General features: G+C 33.5%; 1 long non-coding RNA gene across 1 annotated transcript in view; it reads right to left on the bottom strand.

Annotated features, from left to right (window-relative positions):
- Window positions 1-242: 242 nt before the first annotated feature.
- Window positions 243-27,670, bottom strand: part of LOC139951548 (uncharacterized) — a 56,829-nt gene continuing 29,401 nt past the window's right edge. The window contains exons 2-3 of the long non-coding RNA XR_011787795.1: window positions 1,584-1,764; window positions 243-575 (exon numbers count right to left, since the gene is read on the bottom strand). This is a non-coding gene — a long non-coding RNA (uncharacterized lncRNA). The remainder of the gene's footprint in view (window positions 576-1,583; window positions 1,765-27,670) is intronic.

The raw sequence follows: 27,670 nt of genomic DNA, 5'->3' as shown, positions 1-27,670 counted from the left end.
ATACCCAGTGTCACCTAGATTCCCACTACATCCCCAGTGGTTCTCCCAGAGTACCCCATAGAACTTGAGCTATATACTATCACCAAACTGGTAGTTTCACAAACACACCCTGTAGTTACCTATTGATAACTTCCACTGTTTCCCAGTTGTACCTAGTGTGTGAATGCCTAAATCATTGATAACTCCCACTGTATCCCATTTATACCCAGTTGATTAATGCCTAAATCATTGATAACTCCCACTGTATCCCATTTATACCCAGTTGGTGAATGCCTAAATCATTGATAACTCCCACTGTATCCCATTTATACCCAGTTGATTAATGCCTAAATCATTGATAACTCCCACTGTATCCCATTTTTACCCAGTGGATGACTGTTGCATTCATTGTTCAGGGCAGTCACTTATACTAATACATTCAAAGTCATGTAGCACCATTCCAGCAGGGCATTTACATCCAGGTACACATTGTGATTGTACACATTCTTGAGCCTCTAGTGAATTGATTGATTGACAAGTAACTTCACATGGCGGGGTGCATTCTGCATAGTAGGCTCCTCTCGGACAAGAAATGGCTGCAGGAAAAATAAGACATTATTTAATTCTTAATAATTGCAGTCAGCAACTCAACTCAAAGCATTTCTTTTTTAAAAGACATTATCTTCGAATCTTTGTATCTTTTCCATTTTTAAGATTATATCTATATCCTTTTCTTGCGGTGTGATATTGTTCATTGACTCGCATGTGTGTATCTCATTGTTTGTATTTTGTCGGTCTTGTAAGTTGTACAGTATTTTGTAAGCTGTACATGGAGTTCAATTCAACTAATTTCTAATACTCATTTATTTCCATACGTCCATAAAAATACTGACAATAACATAGACCTATGGAGTAAAGAAAAAATAACATGAAGTTGTAGTAAGCAGTAAACAGCCCTAAAATCTTGTTACAATTATATAAAGATTTTAGGGCTGTTTTATAAGCAGAAGCTTGTAAAAAAAAATCAAAATTGAGGTCAAAAAATTTCCGCTGATTTTATTGTTCCAAATGATACAGAACGGACTACTGAGGACTTGATCAGTTGAGACTGGGTTAACAACCAACATTTTTTTGATTTATTGAGAATTTTCTATGTTTTTTAGATTTATTTGAAATGACCCGGAATTCGGGTCATTTCAGATGACCCAGAATCCAGGTCAAAACAATTTGACCCGGACTCAGGTCATCTTAAATGACCCGGAATCTGGGTCATCTTAAATGACCCAGAATCCGGGTCAAATTGTTTTGACCCGGATTCCGGGTCATCTGAAATGACCCAGAATCCGGGTCACATAAAATGACCCGGATTCCGGGTCAAATTCTTTTGACCCGGATTCCGGGTCATCTGAAATGACCCGGATTCCGAGTCATATGAAACGAGCCAGAATCCGGGTCATTTCAAATAAATCTAAGTGCACTGGGTTCTGTTACATGCGTTACACAACACATGGGACCAACGGCTTTACATCCCATCCGAAGGACGAAGCAATGGTTAAGTGTCTCACTTAAGGACACAAGTGTCACGCCTAGGGGATTTTACTCACCACAATAATTTTCTCTCTGCCAATCTAACGTGATTCCTTTTTCCCTTGCTCAGTGTGCATAAGCTGAGAGAACATCACAGAGGCATTTATCTTGCATTTGGCAGGTGCACCAATCGTACAGACATGCATTATAGAATGGCTCCGGGTCTATTAAGGCATGGGCTGGCGATGACACATCACTCTGCAGATATTAAAAGATAAACACACTTTCTTTTAGTCACCGTTTGTTTTGTACTTTATATTTTTTAAACATATAAATCGTGACAAACAACTACTAAAAAAATTGTTTTATTGTTCGTAAGCATATACTCTTATGTTTGAAAGAAAAAAAATTCTATTTCCAGGTGACTTTAAGCATCTGAAGTGTCTTATTGCTAGTTTTGATAAGCAGAAGCTTGTAAAAACAAAATCAAAATTGAGGTCAAAAAATTTCCGCTGATTTTATTGTTCCAAATGATACAGAACGGACTACTGAAGACATTTGATCAGTTGAGACTGGGTTAACAACCAACATTTTTTTGATTTATTGAGAATTTTCTAATTTTTCTAGATTTATTTGAAATTACCCGGATTCCTAGTCATTTCAGATGACCCGGAATCCGGGTCATTTCAGATGACCCGGAATCCGGGTCATTTCATATGACCCGGAATCCGGGTCTTAACAATTTGACCCGGATTCCGGGTCTTATGAAATGAACCGGAATCCGGGTCACATAAAATGACCCGGATCCGTTTTGTATCCTAAGCATCTGAAGTGTCTTATTGCTAGTTTTGTTAGCTTTAGAAAACAGCATTATGTTGATACTACAATCCTACTATGGAACAGTATTTTGTAAGATGGTCATGGAGTTCAATTCAACTATTTCTAATACTCATTTATTTCCATACGTCCATAAAAAATATTGACAATAACATAGACCTATGGAGTAAAGAAAAAATAACATTAAGTTGTAGTAAATGTAACAACAAGATTTTAGGGCTGTTTTGATGAGCAGAAGCTTGTAAAGAAAAAAATTCGGAATTATCGTCACAAATTTTTCGCTGATTTTATGGTTCCAGTTGAGACTGGGTTAACAACCAAAATTTTTAGATTTATTGAGAATTTTGTGAGTTTTGATTTTTGGTCCAAAATGAAAAAAGTCGACCATACCGGTATGGTCAAATTTTCAGATTTGGGGGTCAAAATATTTCCAATGATTTTGTTTGTTTGTTTGTTTGCTTTTTATTTCCAAATATTACAACAAATAATAATAAAACATACAAGAAAAAAGAACAAAGGGTGATAAGAGGAGGGCACCAGGAAAAAGCCTTGTACAGAGCCTGGACCCTTTATAACATAAATTAATTGGTTTTACTTTATAACAATAACAATGTTAATTTTGGTTTTTACCCATACACCGATGTGTGTTAGTACTGTCTAGTTGGTAAGACACTGCTCTAGAATTGCAAGGGTCGTGGGTTCGAATCCCGACCGAGTAACATGCCTGTGATATTTTTTCACAGGACTCGGGAAGTACTGAGTATACAGTACTAACACACATCGGTGTATGGGTAAAAACCAAAATTAATATTCTTTATCCCCGATGCAAATTTAACATCTATTATAATAACAATATTGATTGATGAAATAAAAGTACAGTGAAAAGTATAATGCATACAGCAAAAAATAACACAAAACAATGTTTGTAATTAAACTGTTTTACACAATTTGTTTGCTATGCAGCCTTAAATACATATTGAGAGTTGATAACAAAAACGAATATTAACAGGAACATAATTACTAAAGAAATTACAAACTAGATAAATTGGAATGGATAATCATGGTACGCGTGTAGCTACAGGTGGTGTCATTTTAAACGATACTAGTTATAAGTAGAATTTTGTGAGTTTGTGTTTTTGGTCAAAAATCCAAAAAGATCTGTGATGCCGGCATAGCTTGATTTTTCAGATTTGGGGTGAACAAATTTTCGGTGAATTTATGCTTTCAAATGATACATAAGATACTACTGAAGACATTTAATCAGGGCGGACTGGGTATATAAGCAAAAGTTAAAGATTTATTACGAATTTTGTGAGTTTGTGTTTTTGGTCAAAAATCCCCAAAAAATTGTGATGCCGGCATGGGTCGATTTTTCAGATTTGGGGTGAAAAATTTTTCGGTGAATTTATGCTTTCAAATGATACAGAAGATACTACTGCAGACATTTTATCATTGCGGACTGGGTAAATTAGCAAAAGTTTGAGATTTATTAAGAATTTTGTGAGTTTGTGTTTTTGGTCAAAAATTTAAAAAATCTGTGATGCCGGCATGGGTCAATTTTTCAGATTTGGGGTGAACAATTTTTCGGTGAATTTATGCTTTCAAATGATACAGAAGATACTACTGCAGACATTTTATCTGTGCGGACTGGGTAAAATAGCAAAAGTTTGAGATTTATTAAGAATTTAGTGACTTTGTGTTTTTGGTCAAAAATCCCCAAAAAATTGTGATGCCGGCATGGGTCGATTTTTCAGATTTGGGGTGAACAAATTTTCGGTGAATTTATGCTTTCAAATGATACAGAAGATACTACTGCAGACATTTTATCAGTGCGGACTGGGTAAATTAGCAAAAGTTTGAGATTTATTAAGAATTTTGTGAGTTTGTGTTTTTGGTCAAAAATTTTAAAAATCTGTGATGCCGGCATGGGTAAATTTTTCAGATTTGGGGTGAACAAATTTTCGGTGAATTTATGCTTTCAAATGATACATAAGATACTACTGAAGACATTTTATCAGTGCGGACTGGGTATATAAGCAAAAGTTAGAGATTTATTACGAATTTTGTGAGTTTGTGTTTTTGGTCAAAAATCCGCCAAAAATTGTGATGCCGGCATGGGTCGATTTTTCAGATTTGGGGTGAAAAATTTTTCGGTGAATTTATGCTTTCAAATGATACAGAAGATACTACTGCAGACATTTTATCATTGCGGACTGGGTAAATTAGCAAAAGTTTGAGATTTATTAAGAATTTTGTGAGTTTGTGTTTTTGGTCAAAAATTTTAAAAATCTGTGATGCCGGCATGGGTCAATTTTTCAGATTTGGGGTGAACAATTTTTCGGTGAATTTATGCTTTCAAATGATACAGAAGATACTACTGCAGACATTTTATCTGTGCGGACTGGGTAAAATAGCAAAAGTTTGAGATTTATTAAGAATTTAGTGACTTTGTGTTTTTGGTCAAAAATCCCCAAAAAATTGTGATGCCGGCATGGGTCGATTTTTCAGATTTGGGGTGAAAAATTTTTCGGTGAATTTATGCTTTCAAATGATACAGAAGATACTACTGAAGACATTTTATCAGTGCGGACTGGGTATATAAGCAAAAGTTAGAGATTTATTAAGAATTTTGTTAGTTTGTGTTTTTGGTCAAAAATCCCCAAAAAATTGTGATGCCGGCATGGGTCGATTTTTCAGATTTGGGGTGAACAAATTTTCGGTGAATTTATGCTTTCAAATGATACAGAAGATACTACTGCAGACATTTTATCAGTGCGGACTGGGTAAATTAGCAAAAGTTTGAGATTTATTAAGAATTTTGTGAATTTGTGTTTTTGGTCAAAAATTTAAAAAATCTGTGATGCCGGCATGGGTCAATTTTTCAGATTTGGGGTGAACAAATTTTCGGTGAATTTATGCTTTCAAATGATACAGAAGATACTACCGCAGACATTTTATCTGTGCGGACTGGGTAAAATAGCAAAAGTTTGAGATTTATTAAGAATTTAGTGACTTTGTGTTTTTGGTCAAAAATCCCCAAAAAATTGTGATGCCGGCATAGGTCGATTTTTCAGATTTGGGGTGAACAAATTTTCGGTGAATTTATGCTTTCAAATGATACATAAGATACTACTGCAGACATTTTATCAGTGCGGACTGGGTAAATTAGCAAAAGTTAGAGATTTATTAAGAATTTTGTGAGTTTGTGTTTTTGGTCAAAAATTTAAAAAATCTGTGATGCCGGCATGGGTAAATTTTTCAGATTTGGGGTGAACAAATTTTCGGTGAATTTATGCTTTCAAATGATACATAAGATACTACTGAAGACATTTTATCAGTGCGGACTGGGTATATAAGCAAAAGTTAGAGATTTATTACGAATTTTGTGAGTTTGTGTTTTTGGTCAAAAATCCCCAAAAAATTGTGATGCCGGCATGGGTCGATTTTTCAGATTTGGGGTGAAAAATTTTTCGGTGAATTTATGCTTTCAAATGATACATAAGATACTACTGAAGACATTTTATCAGTGCGGACTGGGTAAATGAGCAAAAGTTAGAGATTTATTAAGAATTTTGTTAGTTTGTGTTTTTGGTCAAAAATCAACAAAAAATTGTGATGCCGGCATGGGTCGATTTTTCAGATTTGGGGTGAACAAATTTTCGGTGAATTTATGCTTTCAAATGATACAGAAGATACTACTGAAGACATTTTATCAGTGCGGACTGGGTAAATTAGCAAAAGTTTGAGATTTATTAAGAATTTTGTGAGTTTGTGTTTTTGGTCAAAAATTTAAAAAATCTGTGATGCCGGCATGGGTAAATTTTTCAGATTTGGGGTGAACAAATTTTCGGTGAATTTATGCTTTCAAATGATACATAAGATACTACTGAAGACATTTTATCAGTGCGGACTGGGTATATAAGCAAAAGATAGAGATTTATTACGAATTTTGTGAGTTTGTGTTTTTGGTCAAAAATCCCCCAAAAATTGTGATGCCGGCATGGGTCGATTTTTCAGATTTGGGGTGAACAAATTTTCGGTGAATTTATGCTTTCAAATGATACAGAAGATACTACTGAAGACATTTTATCAGTGCGGACTGGGTAAATTGGCAAAAGTTTGAGATTTATTAAGAATTTTGTGAGTTTGTGTTTTCGTTCAAAAATTTTAAAAATCTGTGATGCCGGCATGGGTAAATTTTTCAGATTTGGGGTGAACACATTTTAGGTGAATTTATGCTTTCAAATGATACATAAGATACTACTGAAGACATTTTATCAGTGCGGACTGGGTATATAAGCAAAAGTTAGAGATTTATTACGAATTTTGTGAGTTTGTGTTTTTGGTCAAAAATCCCCCAAAAATTGTGATCTCGGCATGGGTCGATTTTTCAGATTTGGGGTGAACAAATTTTCGGTGAATTTATGCTTTCAAATGATACAGAAGATACTACTGAAGACATTTTATCAGTGCGGACTGGGTATATAAGCAAAAGTTAGAGATTTATTAAGAATTTTGTGAGTTTGTGTTTTTGTTCAAAAATTTAAAAAATCTGTGATGCCGGCATGGGTAAATTTTTCAGATTTGGGGTGAACAAATTTTCGGTGAATTTATGCTTTCAAATGATACAGAAGATACTACTGAAGACATTTTATCAGTGCGGACTGGATAAATTAGCAAAAGTTTGAGATTTATTAAGAATTTTGTGAGTTTGTGTTTTTGTTCAAAAATTAAAAAAATCTGTGATGCCGGCATGGGTAAATTTTTCAGATTTGGGGTGAACAAATTTTCGGTGAATTTATGCTTTCAAATGATACATAAGATACTACTGAAGACATTTTATTAGTGCGGACTGGGTATATAAGCAAAAGTTAGAGATTTATTACGAATTTTGTGAGTTTGTGTTTTTGGTCAAAAATCCCCAAAAAATTGTGATGCCGGCATGGGTCGATTTTTCAGATTTGGGGTGAAAAATTTTTCGGTGAATTTATGCTTTCAAATGATACAGAAGATACTACTGAAGACATTTTATCAGTGCGGACTGGGTATATAAGCAAAAGTTAGAGATTTATTAAGATTTTTGTTAGTTTGTGTTTTTGGTCAAAAATCCCCCAAAAATTGTGATGCCGGCATGGGTCGATTTTTCAGATTTGGGGTGAACAAATTTTCGGTGAATTTATGCTTTCAAATGATACAGAAGATACTACTGCAGACATTATATCAGTGCGGACTGGGTAAATTAGCATAAGTTTGAGATTTATTAAGAATTTTGTGAGTTTGTGTTTTTGGTCAAAAATTTAAAAAATCTGTGATGCCGGCATGGGTAAATTTTTCAGATTTGGGGTGAAGACATTTTCGGTGAATTTATGCTTTCAAATGATACACAAGATACTACTGAAGACATTTTATCAGTGCGGACTGGGTATATAAGCAAAAGTTGGAGATTTATTACGAATTTTGTGAGTTTGTGTTTTTGGTCAAAAATCAACAAAAAATTGTGATGCCGGCATGGGTCGATTTTTCAGATTTGGGGTGAACAAATTTTCGGTGAATTTATGCTTTCAAATGATACAGAAGATACTACTGCAGACATTTTATCAGTGCGGACTGGGTAAATTAGCAAAAGTTTGAGATTTATTAAGAATTTTGTGAGTTTGTGTTTTTGGTCAAAAATTTAAAAAATCTGTGATGCCGGCATGGGTAAATTTTTCAGATTTGGGGTGAACAAATTTTCGGTGAATTTATGCTTTCAAATGATACATAAGATACTACTGAAGACATTTTATCAGTGCGGACTGGGTATATAAGCAAAAGATAGAGATTTATTACGAATTTTGTGAGTTTGTGTTTTTGGTCAAAAATCCCCCAAAAATTGTGATGCCGGCATGGGTCGATTTTTCAGATTTGGGGTGAACAAATTTTCGGTGAATTTATGCTTTCAAATGATACAGAAGATACTACTGAAGACATTTTATCAGTGCGGACTGGGTAAATTGGCAAAAGTTTGAGATTTATTAAGAATTTTGTGAGTTTGTGTTTTCGTTCAAAGATTTTAAAAATCTGTGATGCCGGCATGGGTAAATTTTTCAGATTTGGGGTGAACACATTTTCGGTGAATTTATGCTTTCAAATGATACATAAGATACTACTGAAGACATTTTATCAGTGCTGACTGGGTATAAAAGCAAAAGTTAGAGATTTATTACGAATTTTGTGAGTTTGTGTTTTTGGTCAAAAATCCCCCAAAAATTGTGATCTCGGCATGGGTCGATTTTTCAGATTTGGGGTGAACAAATTTTCGGTGAATTTATGCTTTCAAATGATACAGAAGATACTACTGAAGACATTTTATCAGTGCGGACTGGGTATATAAGCAAAAGTTAGAGATTTATTAAGAATTTTGTGAGTTTGTGTTTTTGTTCAAAAATTTAAAAAATCTGTGATGCCGGCATGGGTAAATTTTTCAGATTTGGGGTGAACAAATTTTCGGTGAATTTATGCTTTCAAATGATACACAAGATACTACTGAAGACATTTTATCAGTGTGGACTGGGTATATAAGCAAAAGTTAGAGATTTATTACGAATTTTGTGAGTTTGTGTTTTTGGTCAAAAATCCCCAAAAAATTGTGATGCCGGCATGGGTCGATTTTTCAGATTTGGGGTGAAAAATTTTTCGGTGAATTTATGCTTTCAAATGATACATAAGATACTACTGAAGACATTTTATCAGTGCGGACTGGGTAAATGAGCAAAAGTTAGAGATTTATTAAGAATTTTGTTAGTTTGTGTTTTTGGTCAAAAATCAACAAAAAATTGTGATGCCGGCATGGGTCGATTTTTCAGATTTGGGGTGAACAAATTTTCGGTGAATTTATGCTTTCAAATGATACAGAAGATACTACTGCAGACATTTTATCAGTGCGGACTGGTTAAATTAGCAAAAGTTTGAGATTTATTAAGAATTTTGTGAGTTTGTGTTTTTGGTCAAAAATTTAAAAAATCTGTGATGCCGGCATGGGTAAATTTTTCAGATTTGGGGTGAACAAATTTTCGGTGAATTTATGCTTTCAAATGATACATAAGATACTACTGAAGACATTTTATCAGTGCGGACTGGGTATATAAGCAAAAGTTAGAGATTTATTACGAAGTTTGTGAGTTTGTGTTTTTGGTCAAAAATCCCCAAAAAATTGTGATGCCGGCATGGGACGATTTTTCAGATTTGGGGTGAACAAATTTTCGGTGAATTTATGCTTTCAAATGATACAGAAGATACTACTGCAGACATTTTATCAGTGCGGACTGGGTAAATTAGCAAAAGTTTGAGATTTATTAAGAATTTTGTGAGTTTGTGTTTTTGGTCAAAAATTTAATAAATCTGTGATGCCGGCATGGGTAAATTTTTCAGATTTGGGGTGAAAAAATTTTCGGTGAATTTATGCTTTCAAATGATACATAAGATACTACTGAAGACATTTTATCAGTGCGGACTGGGTAAATGAGCAAAAGTTAGAGATTTATTAAGAATTTTGTTAGTTTGTGTTTTTGGTCAAAAATCAACAAAAAATTGTGATGCCGGCATGGGTCGATTTTTCAGATTTGGGGTGAACAAATTTTCGGTGAATTTATGCTTTCAAATGATACAGAAGATACTACTGCAGACATTTTATCAGTGCGGACTGGGTAAATTAGCAAAAGTTTGAGATTTATTAAGAATTTTGTGAGTTTGTGTTTTTGGTCAAAAATTTAAAAAATCTGTGATGCCGGCATGGGTAAATTTTTCAGATTTGGGGTGAACAAATTTTCGGTGAATTTATGCTTTCAAATGATACATAAGATACTACTGAAGACATTTTATCAGTGCGGACTGGGTATATAAGCAAAAGTTAGAGATTTATTACGAATTTTGTGAGTTTGTGTTTTTGGTCAAAAATCCCCCAAAAATTGTGATGCCGGCATGGGTCGATTTTTCAGATTTGGGGTGAAAAATTTTTCGGTGAATTTATGCTTTCAAATGATACAGAAGATACTACTGAAGACATTTTATCAGTGCGGACTGGGTATATAAGCAAAAGATAGAGATTTATTAAGAATTTTGTTAGTTTGTGTTTTTGGTCAAAAATCAACAAAAAATTGTGATGCCGGCATGGGTCGATTTTTCAGATTTGGGGTGAACAAATTTTCGGTGAATTTATGCTTTCAAATGATACAGAAGATACTACTGCAGACATTTTATCAGTGCGGACTGGGTAAATTAGCAAAAGTTTGAGATTTATTAAGAATTTTGTGAGTTTGTGTTTTTGGTCAAAAATTTAAAAAATCTGTGATGCCGGCATGGGTAAATTTTTCAGATTTGGGGTGAACAAATTTTCGGTGAATTTATGCTTTCAAATGATACATAAGATACTACTGAAGACATTTTATCAGTGCGGACTGGGTATATAAGCAAAAGTTAGAGATTTATTACGAATTTTGTGAGTTTGTGTTTTTGGTCAAAAATCCCCCAAAAATTGTGATGCCGGCATGGGTCGATTTTTCAGATTTGGGGTGAAAAATTTTTCGGTGAATTTATGCTTTCAAATGATACAGAAGATACTACTGAAGACATTTTATCAGTGCGGACTGGGTATATAAGCAAAAGATAGAGATTTATTAAGAATTTTGTTAGTTTGTGTTTTTGGTCAAAAATCCCCCAAAAATTGTGATGCCGGCATGGGTCGATTTTTCAGATTTGGGGTGAACAAATTTTCGGTGAATTTATGCTTTCAAATGATACAGAAGATACTACTGCAGACATTTTATCAGTGCGGACTGGGTAAATTAGCAAAAGTTTGAGATTTATTAAGAATTTTGTGAGTTTGTGTTTTTGGTCAAAAATTTAATAAATCTGTGATGCCGGCATGGGTAAATTTTTCAGATTTGGGGTGAACACATTTTCGGTGAATTTATGCTTTCAAATGATACACAAGATACTACTGAAGACATTTTATCAGTGCGGACTGGGTATATAAGCAAAAGTTAGAGATTTATTACGAATTTTGTGAGTTTGTGTTTTTGGTCAAAAATCCCCAAAAAATTGTGATGCCGGCATGGGTCGATTTTTCAGATTTGGGGTGAAAAATTTTTCGGTGAATTTATGCTTTCAAATGATACATAAGATACTACTGAAGACATTTTATCAGTGCGGACTGGGTAAATGAGCAAAAGTTAGAATTTATTAAGAATTTTGTTAGTTTGTGTTTTTGGTCAAAAATCAACAAAAAATTGTGATGCCGGCATGGGTCGATTTTTCAGATTTGGGGTGAACAAATTTTCGGTGAATTTATGCTTTCAAATGATACAGAAGATACTACTGCAGACATTTTATCAGTGCGGACTGGGTAAATTAGCAAAAGTTTGAGATTTATTAAGAATTTTGTGAGTTTGTGTTTTTGGTCAAAAATTTAAAAAATCTGTGATGCCGGCATGGGTAAATTTTTCAGATTTGGGGTGAACAAATTTTCGGTGAATTTATGCTTTCAAATGATACATAAGATACTACTGAAGACATTTTATCAGTGCGGACTGGGTATATAAGCAAAAGTTAGAGATTTATTACGAATTTTGTGAGTTTGTGTTTTTGGTCAAAAATCCCCAAAAAAATGTGATGCCGGCATGGGTCGATTTTTCAGATTTGGGGTGAAAAATTTTTCGGTGAATTTATGCTTTCAAATGATACAGAAGATACTACTGAAGACATTTTATCAGTGCGGACTGGGTATATAAGCAAAAGATAGAGATTTATTACGAATTTTGTGAGTTTGTGTTTTTGGTCAAAAATCCCCAAAAAATTGTGATGCCGGCATGGGTCGATTTTTCAGATTTGGGGTGAACAAATTTTCGGTGAATTTATGCTTTCAAATGATACAGAAGATACTACTGCAGACATTTTATCAGTGCGGACTGGGTAAATTAGCAAAAGTTTGAGATTTATTAAGAATTTTGTGAGTTTGTGTTTTTGGTCAAAAATTTAATAAATCTGTGATGCCGGCATGGGTAAATTTTTCAGATTTGGGGTGAAAAATTTTTCGGTGAATTTATGCTTTCAAATGATACATAAGATACTACTGAAGACATTTTATCAGTGCGGACTGGGTAAATGAGCAAAAGTTTGAGATTTATTAAGAATTTTGTGAGTTTGTGTTTTTGGTCAAAAATCAACAAAAAATTGTGATGCCGGCATGGGTCGATTTTTCAGATTTGGGGTGAACAAATTTTCGGTGAATTTATGCTTTCAAATGATACAGAAGATACTACTGCAGACATTTCATCAGTGCGGACTGGGTAAATTAGCAAAAGTTTGAGATTTATTAAGAATTTTGTGAGTTTGTGTTTTTGGTCAAAAATTTAAAAAATCTGTGATGCCGGCATGGGTAAATTTTTCAGATTTGGGGTGAACAAATTTTCGGTGAATTTATGCTTTCAAATGATACATAAGATACTACTGAAGACATTTTATCAGTGCGGACTGGGTATATAAGCAAAAGTTAGAGATTTATTACGAATTTTGTGAGTTTGTGTTTTTGGTCAAAAATCCCCCAAAAATTGTGATGCCGGCATGGGTCGATTTTTCAGATTTGGGGTGAAAAATTTTTCGGTGAATTTATGCTTTCAAATGATACAGAAGATACTACTGAAGACATTTTATCAGTGCGGACTGGGTATATAAGCAAAAGATAGAGATTTATTAAGAATTTTGTTAGTTTGTGTTTTTGGTCAAAAATCCCCCAAAAATTGTGATGCCGGCATGGGTCGATTTTTCAGATTTGGGGTGAACAAATTTTCGGTGAATTTATGCTTTCAAATGATACAGAAGATACTACTGCAGACATTTTATCAGTGCGGACTGGGTAAATTAGCAAAAGTTTGAGATTTATTAAGAATTTTGTGAGTTTGTGTTTTTGGTCAAAAATTTAATAAATCTGTGATGCCGGCATGGGTAAATTTTTCAGATTTGGGGTGAACACATTTTCGGTGAATTTATGCTTTCAAATGATACACAAGATACTACTGAAGACATTTTATCAGTGCGGACTGGGTATATAAGCAAAAGTTAGAGATTTATTACGAATTTTGTGAGTTTGTGTTTTTGGTCAAAAATCCCCAAAAAATTGTGATGCCGGCATGGGTCGATTTTTCAGATTTGGGGTGAAAAATTTTTCGGTGAATTTATGCTTTCAAATGATACATAAGATACTACTGAAGACATTTTATCAGTGCGGACTGGGTAAATGAGCAAAAGTTAGAGATTTATTAAGAATTTTGTTAGTTTGTGTTTTTGGTCAAAAATCAACAAAAAATTGTGATGCCGGCATGGGTCGATTTTTCAGATTTGGGGTGAACAAATTTTCGGTGAATTTATGCTTTCAAATGATACAGAAGATACTACTGCAGACATTTTATCAGTGCGGACTGGGTAAATTAGCAAAAGTTTGAGATTTATTAAGAATTTTGTGAGTTTGTGTTTTTGGTCAAAAATTTAAAAAATCTGTGATGCCGGCATGGGTAAATTTTTCAGATTTGGGGTGAACAAATTTTCGGTGAATTTATGCTTTCAAATGATACATAAGATACTACTGAAGACATTTTATCAGTGCGGACTGGGTATATAAGCAAAAGTTAGAGATTTATTACGAATTTTGTGAGTTTGTGTTTTTGGTCAAAAATCCCCAAAAAAATGTGATGCCGGCATGGGTCGATTTTTCAGATTTGGGGTGAAAAATTTTTCGGTGAATTTATGCTTTCAAATGATACAGAAGATACTACTGAAGACATTTTATCAGTGCGGACTGGGTATATAAGCAAAAGATAGAGATTTATTAAGAATTTTGTTAGTTTGTGTTTTTGGTCAAAAATCCCCCAAAAATTGTGATGCCGGCATGGGTCGATTTTTCAGATTTGGGGTGAACAAATTTTCGGTGAATTTATGCTTTCAAATGATACAGAAGATACTACTGCAGACATTTTATCAGTGCGGACTGGGTAAATTAGCAAAAGTTTGAGATTTATTAAGAATTTTGTGAGTTTGTGTTTTTGGTCAAAAATTTAATAAATCTGTGATGCCGGCATGGGTAAATTTTTCAGATTTGGCGTGAACACATTTTCGGTGAATTTATGCTTTCAAATGATACACAAGATACTACTGAAGACATTTTATCAGTGCGGACTGGGTATATAAGCAAAAGTTAGAGATTTATTACGAATTTTGTGAGTTTGTGTTTTTGGTCAAAAATCCGCAAAAAATTGTGATGCCGGCATGGGTCGATTTTTCAGATTTGGGGTGAAAAATTTTTCGGTGAATTTATGCTTTCAAATGATACATAAGATACTACTGAAGACATTTTATCAGTGTAGACTGGGTAAATGAGCAAAAGTTAGAGATTTATTAAGAATTTTGTTAGTTTGTGTTTTTGGTCAAAAATCAACAAAAAATTGTGATGCCGGCATGGGTCGATTTTTCAGATTTGGGGTGAACAAATTTTCGGTGAATTTATGCTTTCAAATGATACAGAAGATACTACCCGCAGACATTTTATCAGTGCGGACTGGGTAAATTAGCAAAAGTTTGAGATTTATTAAGAATTTTGTGAGTTTGTGTTTTTGGTCAAAAATTTAAAAAATCTGTGATGCCGGCATGGGTAAATTTTTCAGATTTGGGGTGAACAAATTTTCGGTGAATTTATGCTTTCAAATGATACATAAGATACTACTGAAGACATTTTATCAGTGCGGACTGGGTATATAAGCAAAAGTTAGAGATTTATTAAGAATTTTGTGAGTTTGTGTTTTTGTTCAAAAATTTAAAAAATCTGTGATGCTGGATGGGTAAATTTTTCAGATTTTGGGTGAATAAATTTTCGGTGAATTTATGCTTTCAAATGATACAGAAGATACTACTGAAGACATTTTATCAGTGCGGACTGGGTAAATTAGCAAAAGTTTGAGATTTATTAAGAATTTTGTGAGTTTGTGTTTTTGTTCAAAAATTTAAAAAATCTGTGATGCCGGCATGGGTAAATTTTTCAGATTTGGGGTGAACAAATTTTCGGTGAATTTATGCTTTCAAATGATACATAAGATACTACTGAAGACATTTTATCAGTGCGGACTGGGTATAAAAGCAAAAGTTTGAGATTTATTATTATGGATTTTGTGAGTTTGTGTTTTTGGTCAAAAATCCCCAAAAAATTGTGATGCCGGCATGGGTCGATTTTTCAGATTTGGGGTGAAAAATTTTTCGGTGAATTTATGCTTTCAAATGATACATAAGATACTACTGAAGACATTTTATCAGTGCGGACTGGGTATATAAGCAAAAGTTAGAGATTTATTAAGAATTTTGTTAGTTTGTGTTTTTGGTCAAAAATCCCCCAAAAATTGTGATGCCGGCATGGGTCGATTTTTCAGATTTGGGGTGAACAAATTTTCGGTGAATTTATGCTTTCAAATGATACAGAAGATACTACTGCAGACATTTTATCAGTGCGGACTGGGTAAATTAGCAAAAGTTTGAGATTTATTAAGAATTTTGTGAGTTTGTGTTTTTGGTCAAAAATTTAAAAAATCTGTGATGCCGGCATGGGTAAATTTTTCAGATTGGGGGTGAACAAATTTTCGGTGAATTTATGCTTTCAAATGATACAGAAGATACTACTGAAGACATTTTATCAGTGCGGACTGGGTATATAAGCAAAAGTTAGAGATTTATTACAAATTTTGTGAGTTTGTGTTTTTGGTCAAAAATCCCCAAAAAATTGTGATGCCGGCATGGGTCGATTTTTCAGATTTGGGGTGAAAAATTTTTCAGTGAATTTATGCTTTCAAATGATACATAAGATACTACTGCAGACATTTTATCAGTGCGGACTGGGTAAATGAGGAAAAGTTAGAGATTTATTAAGAATTTTGTTAGTTTGTGTTTTTGGTCAAAAATCCCCAAAAAATTGTGATGCCGGCATGGGTCGATTTTTCAGATTTGGGGTGAACAAATTTTCGGTGAATTTATGCTTTCAAATGATACAGAAGATACTACTGAAGACATTTTATCAGTGCGGACTGGGTATATAAGCAAAAGTTAAAGATTTATTAAGAATTTTGTTAGTTTGTGTTTTTGGTCAAAAATCCCCAAAAAATTGTGATGCCGGCATGGGTCGATTTTTCAGATTTGGGGTGAACAAATTTTCGGTGAATTTATGCTTTCAAATGATACAGAAGATACTACTGCAGACATTTTATCAGTGCGGACGGGGTAAATTAGCAAAAGTTTGAGATTTATTAAGAATTTTGTGAGTTTGTGTTTTTGTTCAAAAATTTAAAAAATCTGTGATGCTGGATGGGTAAATTTTTCAGATTTTGGGTGAATAAATTTTCGGTGAATTTATGCTTTCAAATGATACAGAAGATACTACTGAAGACATTTTATCAGTGCGGACTGGGTAAATTAGCAAAAGTTTGAGATTTATTAAGAATTTTGTGAGTTTGTGTTTTTGTTCAAAAATTTAAAAAATCTGTGATGCCGGCATGGGTAAATTTTTCAGATTTGGGGTGAACAAATTTTCGGTGAATTTATGCTTTCAAATGATACAGAAGATACTACTGAAGACATTTTATCAGTGCGGACTGGGTATATAAGCAAAAATTTGAGATTTATTAAGAATTTTGTGAGTTTGTGTTTTTGGTCAAAAATCCCCAAAAAATTGTGATGCCGGCATGGGTCGATTTTTCAGATTTGGGGTGAACAAATTTTCGGTGAATTTATGCTTTCAAATGATACAGAAGATACTACTGCAGACATTTTATCAGTGCGGACTGGGTAAATGAGCAAAAGTTTGAGATTTATTAAGAATTTAGTGAGTTTGTGTTTTTGGTCAAAAATTCAAAAAAATCTGTGATGCCGGCATGGGTCGATTTTTCAGATTTGGGGTGAACAAATTTTCGGTGAATTTATGCTTTCAAATGATACAGAAGATACTACTGCAGACATTTTATCAGTGCGGACTGGGTAAATGAGGAAAAGTTAGAGATTTATTAAGAATTTTGTTAGTTTGTGTTTTTGGTCAAAAATCCCCAAAAAATTGTGATGCCGGCATGGGTCGATTTTTCAGATTTGGGGTGAACAAATTTTCGGTGAATTTATGCTTTCAAATGATACAGAAGATACTACTGCAGACATTTTATCAGTGCGGACTGGGTAAATTAGCAAAAGTTTGAGATTTATTAAGAATTTTGTGAGTTTGTGTTTTTGTTCAAAAATTTAAAAAATCTGTGATGCCGGCATGGGTAAATTTTTCAGATTTGGGGTGAACAAATTTTCGGTGAATTTATGCTTTCAAATGATACATAAGATACTACTGAAGACATTTTATCAGTGCGGACTGGGTATATAAGCAAAAGTTAGAGATTTATTAAGAATTTTGTGAGTTTGTGTTTTTGTTCAAAAATTTAAAAAATCTGTGATGCCGGATGGGTAAATTTTTCAGATTTGGGGTGAACAAATTTTCGGTGAATTTATGCTTTCAAATGATACAGAAGATACTACTGCAGACATTTTATCAGTGCGGACTGGGTAAATTAGCAAAAGTTTGAGATTTATTAAGAATTTTGTGAGTTTGTATTTTTGGTCAAAAATTTAATAAATCTGTGATGCCGGCATGGGTCGATTTTTCAGATTTGGGGTGAACACATTTTCGGTGAATTTATGCTTTCAAATGATACACAAGATACTACTGAAGACATTTTATCAGTGCGGACTGGGTATATAAGCAAAAGTTAGAGATTTATTACGAATTTTGTGAGTTTGTGTTTTTGGTCAAAAATCCCCAAAAAATTGTGATGCCGGCATGGGTCGATTTTTCAGATTTGGGGTGAAAATTTTTTTGGTGAATTTATGCTTTCAAATGATACATAAGATACTACTGAAGACATTTTATCAGTGCGGACTGGGTAAATGAGCAAAAGTTAGAGATTAATTAAGAATTTTGTTAGTTTGTGTTTTTGGTCAAAAATCCCCAAAAAATTGTGATGCCGGCATGGGTCGATTTTTCAGATTTGGGGTGAACAAATTTTCGGTGAATTTATGCTTTCAAATGATACAGAAGATACTACTGCAGACATTTTATCAGTGCGGACTGGGTAAATTAGCAAAAGTTTGAGATTTATTAAGAATTTTGTGAGTTTGTGTTTTTGTTCAAAAATTTAAAAAATCTGTGATGCCGGCATGGGTAAATTTTTCAGATTTGGGGTGAACAAATTTTCGGTGAATTTATGCTTTCAAATGATACATAAGATACTACTGAAGACATTTTATCAGTGCGGACTGGGTATATAAGCAAAAATTTGAGATTTATTAAGAATTTTGTGAGTTTGTGTTTTTGGTCAAAAATCCCAAAAAAATTGTGATGCCGGCATGGGTCGATTTTTCAGATTTGGGGTGAAAAAATTTTCGGTGAATTTATGCTTTCAAATGATACAGAAGATACTACTGCAGACATTTTATCAGTGCGGACTGGGTAAATTAGCAAAAGTTTGAGATTTATTAAGAATTTTGTGAGTTTGTGTTTTTGGTCAAAAATTTAAAAAATCTGTGATGCCGGCATGGGTAAATTTTTCAGATTTGGGGTGAACAAGTTTTCGGTGAATTTATGCTTTCAAATGATACATAAGATACTACTGCAGACATTTTATCAGTGCGGACTGGGTAAATTAGCAAAAGTTTGAGATTTATTAAGAATTTTGTGAGTTTGTGTTTTTGGTCAAAAATTTAATAAATCTGTGATGCCGGCATGGGTCGATTTTTCAGATTTGGGGTGAACACATTTTCGGTGAATTTATGCTTTCAAATGATACACAAGATACTACTGAAGACATTTTATCAGTGCGGACTGGGTATATAAGCAAAAGTTAGAGATTTATTACGAATTTTGTGAGTTTGTGTTTTTGGTCAAAAATCCCCAAAAAATTGTGATGCCGGCATGGGTCGATTTTTCAGATTTGGGGTGAAAAATTTTTTGGTGAATTTATGCTTTCAAATGATACATAAGATACTACTGAAGACATTTTATCAGTGCGGACTGGGTAAATGAGCAAAAGTTAGAGATTAATTAAGAATTTTGTTAGTTTGTGTTTTTGGTCAAAAATCCCCAAAAAATTGTGATGCCGGCATGGGTCGATTTTTCAGATTTGGGGTGAACAAATTTTCGGTGAATTTATGCTTTCAAATGATACAGAAGATACTACTGCAGACATTTTATCAGTGCGGACTGGGTAAATTAGCAAAAGTTTGAGATTTATTAAGAATTTTGTGAGTTTGTGTTTTTGTTCAAAAATTTAAAAAATCTGTGATGCCGGCATGGGTAAATTTTTCAGATTTGGGGTGAACAAATTTTCGGTGAATTTATGCTTTCAAATGATACATAAGATACTACTGAAGACATTTTATCAGTGCGGACTGGGTATATAAGCAAAAATTTGAGATTTATTAAGAATTTTGTGAGTTTGTGTTTTTGGTCAAAAATCCCCAAAAAATTGTGATGCCGGCATGGGTCGATTTTTCAGATTTGGGGTGAAAAAATTTTCGGTGAATTTATGCTTTCAAATGATACAGAAGATACTACTGAAGACATTTTATCAGTGCGGACTGGGTATATAAGCAAAAGTTAAAGATTTATTAAGAATTTTGTTAGTTTGTGTTTTTGGTCAAAAATCCCCAAAAAATTGTGATGCCGGCATGGGTCGATTTTTCAGATTTGGGGTGAACAAATTTTCGGTGAATTTATGCTTTCAAATGATACAGAAGATACTACTGCAGACATTTTATCAGTGCGGACGGGGTAAATTAGCAAAAGTTTGAGATTTATTAAGAATTTTGTGAGTTTGTGTTTTTGGTCAAAAATTTAAAAAATCTGTAATGCCGGCATGGGTAAATTTTTCAGATTGGGGGTGAACAAATTTTCGGTGAATTTATGCTTTCAAATGATACAGAAGATACTACTGAAGACATTTTATCAGTGCGGACTGGGTATATAAGCAAAAGTTAGAGATTTATTAAGAATTTTGTTAGTTTGTGTTTTTGGTCAAAAATCCCCCAAAAATTGTGATGCCGGCATGGGTCGATTTTTCAGATTTGGGGTGAACAAATTTTCGGTGAATTTATGCTTTCAAATGATACAGAAGATACTACTGCAGACATTTTATCAGTGCGGACTGGGTAAATTAGCAAAAGTTTGAGATTTATTAAGAATTTTGTGAGTTTGTGTTTTTGGTCAAAAATTTTAAAAATCTGTGATGCCGGCATGGGTAAATTTTTCAGATTTGGGGTGAACAAGTTTTCGGTGAATTTATGCTTTCAAATGATACATAAGATACTACTGAAGACATTTTATCAGTGCGGACTGGGTATATAGGCAAAAGTTAGAGATTTATTACGAATTTTGTGAGTTTGTGTTTTTGGTCAAAAATCCCCAAAAAAATTGTGATGCCGGCATGGGTCGATTTTTCAGATTTGGGGTGAAAAATTTTTCAGTGAATTTATGCTTTCAAATGATACATAAGATACTACTGAAGACATTTTATCAGTGCGGACTGGGTAAATGAGCAAAAGTTAGAGTCTTATTAAGAATTTTGTTAGTTTGTGTTTTTGGTCAAAAATCAACAAAAAATTGTGATGCCGGCATGGGTCGATTTTTCAGATTTATGCTTTCAATACAGAAGATACTACTGCAGACATTTTATCAGTGCGGACTGGGTAAATTAGCAAAAGTTTGAGATTTATTAAGAATTTTGTGAGTTTGTGTTTTTGGTCAAAAATTTCAAAAATCTGTGATGCCGGCATGGGTAAATTTTTCAGATTTGGGGTGAACAAGTTTTCGGTGAATTTATGCTTTCAAATGATACATAAGATACTACTGCAGACATTTTATCAGTGCGGACTGGGTAAATTAGCAAAAGTTTGAGATTTATTAAGAATTTTGTGAGTTTGTGTTTTTGGTCAAAAATTTAATAATTCTGTGATGCCGGCATGGGTCGATTTTTCAGATTTGGGGTGAACACATTTTCGGTGAATTTATGCTTTCAAATGATACACAAGATACTACTGAAGACATTTTATCAGTGCGGACTGGGTATATAAGCAAAAGTTAGAGATTTATTACGAATTTTGTGAGTTTGTGTTTTTGGTCAAAAATCCCCAAAAAATTGTGATGCCGGCATGGGTCGATTTTTCAGATTTGGGGTGAAAAATTTTTTGGTGAATTTATGCTTTCAAATGATACATAAGATACTACTGAAGACATTTTATCAGTGCGGACTGGGTAAATGAGCAAAAGTTAGAGATTAATTAAGAATTTTGTTAGTTTGTGTTTTTGGTCAAAAATCCCCAAAAAATTGTGATGCCGGCATGGGTCGATTTTTCAGATTTGGGGTGAACAAATTTTCGGTGAATTTATGCTTTCAAATGATACAGAAGATACTACTGCAGACATTTTATCAGTGCGGACTGGGTAAATTAGCAAAAGTTTGAGATTTATTAAGAATTTTGTGAGTTTGTGTTTTTGTTCAAAAATTTAAAAAATCTGTGATGCCGGCATGGGTAAATTTTTCAGATTTGGGGTGAACAAATTTTCGGTGAATTTATGCTTTCAAATGATACATAAGATACTACTGAAGACATTTTATCAGTGCGGACTGGGTATATAAGCAAAAATTTGAGATTTATTAAGAATTTTGTGAGTTTGTGTTTTTGGTCAAAAATCCCCAAAAAATTGTGATGCCGGCATGGGTCGATTTTTCAGATTTGGGGTGAAAAAATTTTCGGTGAATTTATGCTTTCAAATGATACAGAAGATACTACTGAAGACATTTTATCAGTGCGGACTGGGTATATAAGCAAAAGTTAAAGATTTATTAAGAATTTTGTTAGTTTGTGTTTTTGGTCAAAAATCCCCAAAAAATTGTGATGCCGGCATGGGTCGATTTTTCAGATTTGGGGTGAACAAATTTTCGGTGAATTTATGCTTTCAAATGATACAGAAGATACTACTGCAGACATTTTATCAGTGCGGACGGGGTAAATTAGCAAAAGTTTGAGATTTATTAAGAATTTTGTGAGTTTGTGTTTTTGGTCAAAAATTTCAAAAATCTGTGATGCCGGCATGGGTAAATTTTTCAGATTTGGGGTGAACAAGTTTTCGGTGAATTTATGCTTTCAAATGATACATAAGATACTACTGCAGACATTTTATCAGTGCGGACTGGGTAAATTAGCAAAAGTTTGAGATTTATTAAGAATTTTGTGAGTTTGTGTTTTTGGTCAAAAATTTAATAATTCTGTGATGCCGGCATGGGTCGATTTTTCAGATTTGGGGTGAACACATTTTCGGTGAATTTATGCTTTCAAATGATACACAAGATACTACTGAAGACATTTTATCAGTGCGGACTGGGTATATAAGCAAAAGTTAGAGATTTATTACGAATTTTGTGAGTTTGTGTTTTTGGTCAAAAATCCCCAAAAAATTGTGATGCCGGCATGGGTCGATTTTTCAGATTTGGGGTGAAAAATTTTTTGGTGAATTTATGCTTTCAAATGATACATAAGATACTACTGAAGACATTTTATCAGTGCGGACTGGGTAAATGAGCAAAAGTTAGAGATTAATTAAGAATTTTGTTAGTTTGTGTTTTTGGTCAAAAATCCCCAAAAAATTGTGATGCCGGCATGGGTCGATTTTTCAGATTTGGGGTGAACAAATTTTCGGTGAATTTATGCTTTCAAATGATACAGAAGATACTACTGCAGACATTTTATCAGTGCGGACTGGGTAAATTAGCAAAAGTTTGAGATTTATTAAGAATTTTGTGAGTTTGTGTTTTTGTTCAAAAATTTAAAAAATCTGTGATGCCGGCATGGGTAAATTTTTCAGATTTGGGGTGAACAAATTTTCGGTGAATTTATGCTTTCAAATGATACATAAGATACTACTGAAGACATTTTATCAGTGCGGACTGGGTATATAAGCAAAAATTTGAGATTTATTAAGAATTTTGTGAGTTTGTGTTTTTGGTCAAAAATCCCCAAAAAATTGTGATGCCGGCATGGGTCGATTTTTCAGATTTGGGGTGAAAAAATTTTCGGTGAATTTATGCTTTCAAATGATACAGAAGATACTACTGAAGACATTTTATCAGTGCGGACTGGGTATATAAGCAAAAGTTAAAGATTTATTAAGAATTTTGTTAGTTTGTGTTTTTGGTCAAAAATCCCCAAAAAATTGTGATGCCGGCATGGGTCGATTTTTCAGATTTGGGGTGAACAAATTTTCGGTGAATTTATGCTTTCAAATGATACAGAAGATACTACTGCAGACATTTTATCAGTGCGGACGGGGTAAATTAGCAAAAGTTTGAGATTTATTAAGAATTTTGTGAGTTTGTGTTTTTGGTCAAAAATTTAAAAAATCTGTAATGCCGGCATGGGTAAATTTTTCAGATTGGGGGTGAACAAATTTTCGGTGAATTTATGCTTTCAAATGATACAGAAGATACTACTGAAGACATTTTATCAGTGCGGACTGGGTATATAAGCAAAAGTTAGAGATTTATTAAGAATTTTGTTAGTTTGTGTTTTTGGTCAAAAATCCCCCAAAAATTGTGATGCCGGCATGGGTCGATTTTTCAGATTTGGGGTGAAAAATTTTTTGGTGAATTTATGCTTTCAAATGATACATAAGATACTACTGAAGACATTTTATCAGTGCGGACTGGGTAAATGAGCAAAAGTTAGAGATTAATTAAGAATTTTGTTAGTTTGTGTTTTTGGTCAAAAATCCCCAAAAAATTGTGATGCCGGCATGGGTCGATTTTTCAGATTTGGGGTGAACAAATTTTCGGTGAATTTATGCTTTCAAATGATACAGAAGATACTACTGCAGACATTTTATCAGTGCGGACTGGGTAAATTAGCAAAAGTTTGAGATTTATTAAGAATTTTGTGAGTTTGTGTTTTTGTTCAAAAATTTAAATAATCTGTGATGCCGGCATGGGTAAATTTTTCAGATTTGGGGTGAACAAATTTTCGGTGAATTTATGCTTTCAAATGATACAGAAGATACTACTGAAGACATTTTATCAGTGCGGACTGGGTATATAAGCAAAAGTTAGAGATTTATTAAGAATTTTGTTAGTTTGTGTTTTTGGTCAAAAATCCCCAAAAAATTGTGATGCCGGCATGGGTCGATTTTTCAGATTTGGGGTGAACAAATTTTCGGTGAATTTATGCTTTCAAATGATACAGAAGATACTACTGCAGACATTTTATCAGTGCGGACTGGGTAAATTAGCAAAAGTTTGAGATTTATTAAGAATTTTGTGAGTTTGTGTTTTTGGTCAAAAATTTTAAAAATCTGTGATGCCGGCATGGGTAAATTTTTCAGATTTGGGGTGAACAAGTTTTCGGTGAATTTATGCTTTCAAATGATACATAAGATACTACTGAAGACATTTTATCAGTGCGGACTGGGTAAATGAGCAAAAGTTAGAGTCTTATTAAGAATTTTGTGAGTTTGTGTTTTTGGTCAAAAATCCCCAAAAAAATTGTGATGCCGGCATGGGTCGATTTTTCAGATTTGGGGTGAAAAATTTTTCAGTGAATTTATGCTTTCAAATGATACATAAGATACTACTGAAGACATTTTATCAGTGCGGACTGGGTAAATGAGCAAAAGTTAGAGTCTTATTAAGAATTTTGTTAGTTTGTGTTTTTGGTCAAAAATCAACAAAAAATTGTGATGCCGGCATGGGTCGATTTTTCAGATTTATGCTTTCAATACAGAAGATACTACTGCAGACATTTTATCAGTGCGGACTGGGTAAATTAGCAAAAGTTTGAGATTTATTAAGAATTTTGTGAGTTTGTGTTTTTGGTCAAAAATTTCAAAAATCTGTGATGCCGGCATGGGTAAATTTTTCAGATTTGGGGTGAACAAATTTTTGGTGAATTTATGCTTTCAAATGATACATAAGATACTACTGAAGACATTTTATCAGTGCGGACTGGGTATATAAGCAAAAGTTAGAGATTTATTAAGAATTTGGTGAGCTTGTGTTTTTGTTCAAAAATTTAAAAAATCTGTGATGCCGGATTGGTAAATTTTTCAGATTTTGGGTGAACAAATTTTCGGTGAATTTATGCTTTCAAATGATACAGAAGATACTACTGAAGACATTTTATCAGTGCGGACTGGGTAAATTAGCAAAAGTTTGAGATTTATTAAGAATTTTGTGAGTTTGTGTTTTTGTTCAAAAAATTTAAAATATCTGTGATGCCGGCATGGGTAAATTTTTCAGATTTGGGGTGAACACATTTTCGGTGAATTTATGCTTTCAAATGATACACAAGATACTACTGAAGACATTTTATCAGTGCGGACTGGGTATATAAGCAAAAGTTTGAGATTTATTACGAATTTTGTGAGTTTGTGTTTTTGGTCAAAAATCCCCAAAAAATTGTGATGCCGGCATGGGTCGATTTTTCAGATTTGGGGTGAAAAATTTTTCGGTGAATTTATGTTTTCAAATGATACAGAAGATACTACTGAAGACATTTTATCAGTGCGGACTGGGTATATAAGCAAAAGTTAGAGATTTATTAAGAATTTTGTTAGTTTGTGTTTTTGGTCAAAAATCCCCCCAAAATTGTGATGCCGGCATGGGTCGATTTTTCAGATTTGGGGTGAACAAATTTTCGGTGAATTTATGCTTTCAAATGATACAGAAGATACTACTGAAGACATTTTATCAGTGCGGACTGGGTATATAAGCAAAAGTTAAAGATTTATTAAGAATTTTGTTAGTTTGTGTTTTTGGTCAAAAATCCAAAAAAATCTGTGATGCCGGCATGGGTCAATTTTTCAGATTTGGGGTGAACAAATTTTCGGTGAATTTATGCTTTCAAATGATACAGAAGATACTACTGAAGACATTTTATCAGTGCAGACTGGGTAAATGAGCAAAAGTTTGAGATTTATTAAGAATTTAGTGAGTTTGTGTTTTTGGTCAAAAATTAATAAATCTGTGATGCCGGCATGGGCAAATTTTTCAGATTTGGGGTGAACAAATTTTTGGTGAATTTATGCTTTCAAATGATACATAAGATACTACTGAAGACATTTTATCAGTGCGGACTGGGTATATAAGCAAAAGTTGGAGATTTATTACGAATTTTGTGAGTTTGTGTTTTTGGTCAAAAATTAAAAAAATCTGTGATGCCGGCATGGGTAAATTTTTCAGATTTGGGGTGAACAAATTTTCGGTGAATTTATGCTTTCAAATGATACATAAGATACTACTGAAGACATTTTATCAGTGCGGACTGGGTATATAAGCAAAATTTAGAGATTTATTACGAATTTTGTTAGTTTGTGTTTTTGGTCAAAAATCCCCAAAAAATTGTGATGCCGGCATGGGTCGATTTTTCAGATTTGGGGTGAAAAATTTTTCGGTGATTTTTTGCTTTCAAATGATACAGAAGATACTACTGCAAACATTTTATCAGTGCGGACTGGGTAAATTAGCAAAAGTTTGAGATTTATTAAGAATTTAGTGACTTTGTGTTTTTGGTCAAAAATAAAAAAAAATCTGTGATGCCGGCATGGGTCGATTTTTCAGATTTGGGGTGAACAAATTTTCGGTGAATTTATGCTTTCAAATGATACAGAAGATACTACTGAAGACATTTTATCAGTGCGGACTGGGTAAATGAGCAAAAGTTAGAGATTTATTAAGAATTTTGTGAGTTTGTGTTTTTGGTCAAAAATTTTAAAAATCTGTGATGCCGGCATGGGTAAATTTTTCAGATTTGGGGTGAACAAATTTTCGGTGAATTTATGCTTTCAAATGATACATAAGATACTACTGAAGACATTTTATCAGTGCGGACTGGGTATATAAGCAAAAGTTAGAGATTTATTACGAATTTTGTGAGTTTGTGTTTTTGGTCAAAAATCCCCCAAAAATTGTGATGCCGGCATGGGTCAATTTTTCAGATTTGGGGTGAACAAATTTTCGGTGAATTTATGCTTTCAAATAATACATAAGATACTACTGAAAACATTTTGTCAGTGCGGACTGGGTAAATTAGCAAAAGTTTGAGATTTATTAAGAATTTAGTGACTTTGTGTTTTTGGCCAAAAATTAAAAAAAATCTGTGATGCCGGCATGGGTCGATTTTTCAGATTTGGGGTGAACAAATTTTCTGTGAATTTATGCTTTCAAATGATACAGAAGATACTACT

Source organism: Asterias amurensis, chromosome 19 (genome assembly GCF_032118995.1).
Source record: "Asterias amurensis chromosome 19, ASM3211899v1".
NCBI lineage: Eukaryota > Metazoa > Echinodermata > Asteroidea > Forcipulatida > Asteriidae > Asterias > Asterias amurensis.
The sequence above is the reverse complement of the archived record's forward strand: the minus strand, read 5'-3'. Positions and strand labels throughout refer to the sequence as shown.